The following is a 6,000-nucleotide window of genomic DNA, read 5'->3' on the forward strand; positions in this document are numbered from 1 at the left end:
CTCTGTAAATGGTCCTGTATCAATGGTTTCCAAGTTTTTGCTCTATTTCTACCTCCCTGCTCCATCCATCACTCCTGCCAAAATATTCATTTATGCAGGAGTGAGCATTTGTGGGCTTTCTGCCAATGAAGTGCAATGATAATCCCTTGGATTCCTCAAAAGCCTGTGGATATTAGGCTTTTCCCAACTGACCAGAAATTGCTATTAAAGCGATAACATAAAGGTTAAAAGAAAAAAATAATAAGCACACACATACACACACACACAAAACCTAAACAAGAATATTTATGAAACATTTAATATTAATTCCCAATACAAATTAATAACATAGAAACCTGGAACAAGATAGGAAATCCTTCTCAAAGCAGTATAAATCAGTTGCTCTACACAATGCCTTGCTTTCTTAATCTTTCTCATTTTCTAAATGCTGTAATCACTTAACTTCTCAGTGTTTTTTTTTTNCATGCAGTTCAACAAGGAGCCCTCATATGGGCTCTTGGCAGAGGTCAAGGACTGACTCCTGTCCACATATGATCCCCAGAAGAGGGCGCAGCTCCGCAGCTGGATAGAGGGCCTCAGTATCAGGCCCGACTTCCAGAAGGGTCTGAAAGATGGAATTATCCTATGTGCACTCATGAATAAGCTGTAGCCAGGCTCGGTCCCCAGGATCAACCACTCCTTGCAGAACTTGCACCAGCTGGAGAACCTGTCCACCTTCATCAAGGCCATAGTCAACTACAGCATGAATCCCGTGGACCTGTTCAAAATGGATGACCTGTTTGAGAGCGGGAACACAACACAGGTGCAGGTGTCGCTTCTTGTCCTGGCCGCGAAGACCAAGACAAAGGGGCTGCGGAGTGGCGTGGACATTGACGTCAAATACTCAGAGAAGCAGGAGCACCACCTCGATGATGCCGCCATACAGGCTGGCCAGTGCGTCCCTGGGCTCCACATGGGTGCCAACATATGTGCTAGCCAGTCGTGCATGAAGGTTTATGGCTCAAGAAGGCATCTGTACGACCCCAAGAACCATATCCTGCCACCCACAGACTAGACAACCATCAGCTTCCAGATGGGCACAAACAAGTGTGCCAGGCAGGTGGGCACGAGGCTCCCAGACCCAAGGGCACATCTACAATACCAAGCTGGGGACTGACAAGTATGACAACTCCTCATGTCCCTGCAGATGGACTTCACACAGGGAGCCAACCGTGGTGGCCAGGTCTTTGGCTCGGGCCCGCAGATATATGACCCCACGTACTACCCTCGAGGCCCAGAGGCACACAGGGCTTCAGTGGCTGCAGGTGACTGCCCAGGTCCAGGGAAGGCCCCAGAGTACACCGCCTCCCATCATGAGGAGGCACACTACTGAGGCGCCCGTGCCGGGTGTCTCCCCATATCACCTATGTGCTTTTTGGGTTCTTCTGTTTTTGTTTTGTTTTCCTTCTTGTCTGAGCGCTGCCAGCTGAGGGTCTATGAGGAAGGGATAAAGGCACATGCGGATGCATGTGGTGCGGCGGTTCCTGCCAGGGCACATCCGGGCAGCAAATTTCCCAGCAGGATTAGGGCTGAGCCGGAGGGGTTTGGGGGAAGAAACCTGGACAGGAAGGGGACTGGCCCCGAATGGTTTCCGGTTGCCTCTCCCTCTCTTCCCTTTTCTCTGCTGATGAGTTTGTGGTTTCTGTACCCACAGAAGTTTCACAAAGTTTTAATGAAAGAAAAATAATTTTTTGAAGGGGAGTGGCAGGGGGGATGCTAGAAGGGGATGCTGGGAAGGAAGTAGGGCCAGGGCCACAGTCCAGAAATATTTTAGGTCTTGCGGAGAACTGAATTTCCCTAGCACTCTCAGACTGCTGCCTGAGGCTACCCACAGGGGCCTAGTGGAGAAACTGAAGCCCAGACAGATCAGAGTTCTATATGTGCTTGAGGCTAAGCCACCCCCCTTCCCGTATGTGTCCCCATTCCTCTGTNCCCATTCCTCTGCCAAGAACTGCACACGGATCCCCACCCGGAGGTCCTCCCTGGGGACTGGTCCCCATCCAGGAGCCCTGGGACCAAGAGATAATGTGAAATGTCAACTGTGGACCAAAGGCAACAAAAACCTCTTTTTACGAAGAAAAAAAGCAAAAAGGCTCCCTTACAAACACCCCCTATACTAATTGCTTGAGCTATGAATTTTGAACTCATTTTAACAGATTGATTCCAAATTATTCCTCTAAAATAAACTCTGTAAATGGTCCTGTATCAATGGTTTCCAAGTTTTTGCTCTATTTCTACCTCCCTGCTCCATCCATCACTCCTGCCAAAATATTCATTTATGCAGGAGTGAGCATTTGTGGGCTTTCTGCCAATGAAGTGCAATGATAATCCCTTGGATTCCTCAAAAACCTGTGGATATTAGGCTTTTCCCAACTGACCAGAAATTGCTATTAAAGCGATAACATAAAGGTTAAAAGAAAAAAATAATAAGCACACACATACACACACACACAAAACCTAAACAAGAATATTTATGAAACATTTAATATTAATTCCCAATACAAATTAATAACATAGAAACCTGGAACAAGATAGGAAATCCTTCTCAAAGCAGTATAAATCAGTTGCTCTACACAATGCCTTGCTTTCTTAATCTTTCTCATTTTCTAAATGCTGTAATCACTTAACTTCTCAGTGTTTTTTTTTTTCATGGTACATTTGTCTTATTAGACACTTTTTGTAGGCCTCCATATTTCATGCATCTATACATTAATGAGGATTATAATATCCATGGTAACACTAGATTTCTTATGTTGAATTACAAATAAATATATTTGGGATAAGCTTTAAAATTTATATTTGTGACCTCTGTCCTCAGAACAGAAGTTATAATATAATGAAAGGTTATTGCAGTTCACTGCAACTTGAATAATCAAGAGATCTGTTTTATCATAGTGGATTTCTACTTAATTAATATTAAAATATCAGTTGTTTCAGAATAAAATGGTATTTCAAGTAAAGATATATTCACAGTCTATGGTCTGAAACATCTTGTTGAAAAATCTTGTCTCTAGTTAGGAATGATGCAGAGATGGTTAAAATGAGCAGGCAGATTTGTAAAGGATGAACATGGTCACACAATGATGAATTTTCTCTCTTTAATTGTAGAAAAGTCCATATCTTTGTTTAATATAGAATTCAAAATATCACCTCTATAGCCTGGATTTGTTAATATCCACATATCTTCATCTTCAAATATTTTCCATGTAGGTCAGTGAGAATTTTTTCTTTGCTTTCTCTTTTTTTACTTTTCCTTTTATTTTTGCATGTGTATGTTTTTATGTATACAGAAGGCATGACATTCCCTATATTATAAGCCAAGTCAATGAAAAGATCCATAAAAAGCATGAATTTGGCAATTTGAATAATTTTTTTAATGAGGAATATTTGGACTGGGTTATTGTACCTTTTAATGCAGTGACCTTCTATATCTCATATCATATATGGCATCGTCATAAGTAAATGTACTGACCCTCTACTTAGAGCTTGGTTTCTGGTTACTTGCACATTCAGTTATATTCCAAAGGATGACAGAATATTCTTCATTAAATAATACTCTCCAAGATAGATATCATGTCTAGGCAAATGTGCATTTGAAAATGCTGTAGTGTTAATGATTTCTTTTGAGAATGAGTAATTATGTGTCACCATTTTGGCCAGAAAGATAATTTTGCTTTTCACTTCTAGGCAGAATGTTAAGATACTGATTCATATCAGCTTATTAAATTCCACAGTAGAAAACGTACCTTGCATTTTCAGAGAGAAGGAAGTTTCCTGTCTTCAAATGAGACTTCACACTTCCCTTTCAAATTAGATTTTAACTTACAGTTGTGTTAAAGTTTTCCTAACAAAAGTCATTTAATTTTTCATTTTTTCTACTTTCTCAATTATTTTGCACTGAGATTTCTTGAAAGGCATCAAAAGTTTGAACATGGGACAGAATATATTAGCAAGATCAGCTTACTTCTCTGGTAGTGATAGGCTGTCAGGTAGATCTTAGACTGTATACAGTGAAATGTGTGTGTGTGTGCGCGCGCGCGCTCACGTGCACATAAGCACAGACATAACACCTCTGTTTTTTTTAACGGACTAGTATTTGCTAAAAGTCAACAAAATACCTAACTGCGGGTTACAAGTCCAACTGAAATACAAAGTAGCCTTATTCCAATTGATAGTTATTTTTTGAAGAATAAAGAAAAACATCAAGCATTTTCTCAAAATATTAATAAAACAAAACAACATCATCTAAAGCCTTTTAAGTGAATAGCACACAGATCAAAATATAAATAAAGTAATTTATAAACTGGTGTCATGCTTAAAATTAGGAGACATTTGGGGAAAAAAACATTGTTACTAAAAAAAAATAGTTAAACAAAGCAAAAAAAAAGCAATCTAATGTTCCTTGAATGCCCAAGGGTGGGTGATGATCAGCTTACATGCTACGTATTTGAGATGGTCTAGTGGGTTGCTAGGAGGCTAGTCTCTTTGTCATTCCCAAAAGGAATAAATTCCACAGACAGTGTCATCAATATCACTACTAAAAACCTCCCCTATCAGCAGTCTGATCTTGTTGCTATTGCTATGGCAATTTACCTTTTATGCCTCATTACTTTATTTAGAGAATGAACACATGCAGTTTAACCTTTGGAGAAAGGGACTCTGTCATTTTCAAGTTAGTAAGAGCTGGAAGAGGGAATGTAATAAATGTACCTTAAACTTGAGAAAGATGGACAATGAAAGTTGAGAATAAAGATGGGCATGGGCTGAGACTCTGAGAGGAAAGTCATACCATTGGAATGGAAGTAGTTAAAGAAGGAACTGAGAGCTCCATTCAGCTCAGATTTTCAAGGCATATTTTAAAAGATTTTTTAAAGTAAGGCTGAATTGAAGACTTCTAGAGAATTAAATATTTCTTAAAACTAGGCAGATTAACCTAGTGGTGAAATGCATGAATTCTGGAGTTAATTCCCTGGGTTGGCATTTTAACTTTGCCTTTTGCTACTTTGTCTTAAGCAAGTAAGCAAACTCTTGAGTCTATAGTTTGCTGATCTTCAAATCAGTGGTAATCCTGGAGCTTTTCCTTTGTATTATTGTGAAGATATAGGAGAAGTAAACACAGTCTGGCAAACAGTGCATGATAAATGTTACTACTATTTTTAAAAATATTTTTTAACTTTTTGTTATTTTTAAAGGGTTGTAGCTAGGTTAATATCACCAGAGGAAAGTTGTACCAGACAAGGAAGACGTTTTGAAAGACTGTTGCAATACAGGAGAGAGATTTAAGTAACTTCTGAAACATAAGGCAGAGAGTGTGTAAGATCTGGGTGAACAAGTGGATAAGTACTAACCAGTGTTAACAGGGAGTTTGGTCAGTGTGATTTGGCCATCTGTGTTTTATTCTCCCCACTAAGACTAGAAAATAGGGGTACTATCTTTCTTAATTACATTTCAAAGGGATGACTCCTGGCTCCTTGAGAAAGGTATTCCTGGGTTGTAAAACTGGCGAGAAGCTTAGAGAAGATTTACATTTCAAAGGGACAAAGAAAGAATTTACAGCTGCAAGTTTTCTAAGGTAAAAACTCTTAAGAAAAGGGAGGTCAGGGGCCAAGAGTCAGGAAGAAAACTGTCTTAAGTTTAGTGAGGCTGAGAACATTAAGGTCATCTTGGTCAATAGTAATTAATGATTAAATGACAAAGTACTACTTTTCAAATCTCCTATTTTGTACCTTTTTCTTTCTCAGGAATAATGACATACTGCCATTTTTAGTCTGAGGAAACATTATTCAGATGGAATTGAATCCCAAGATGAGTGAAGAATTTTAGGTCTGCTCCTAGCTGTTCTAAATGAAATTTAAGTTTTCTTGCTTGGAGAAACTGAATCCCAGGGCACTGAAAAAAATGCTTGGAAAGTTATTATCACCTACTGCAATATTTTCATAATTATGTGAAATGTGAAGATTA

At 39.3% G+C, this 6,000-nt stretch overlaps 1 pseudogene; it reads left to right on the top strand.

Annotated features, from left to right (window-relative positions):
* Nucleotides 1-619: 619 nt before the first annotated feature.
* On the top strand, nt 620-1,414 carry LOC117796278 (annotated as a pseudogene).
* The last annotated feature ends 4,586 nt before the right edge of the window (nt 1,415-6,000 follow it).

This window comes from Ailuropoda melanoleuca, chromosome 15 (assembly GCF_002007445.2).
Source record: "Ailuropoda melanoleuca isolate Jingjing chromosome 15, ASM200744v2, whole genome shotgun sequence".
In the NCBI taxonomy this organism is placed as follows: Eukaryota; Metazoa; Chordata; class Mammalia; order Carnivora; family Ursidae; genus Ailuropoda; species Ailuropoda melanoleuca.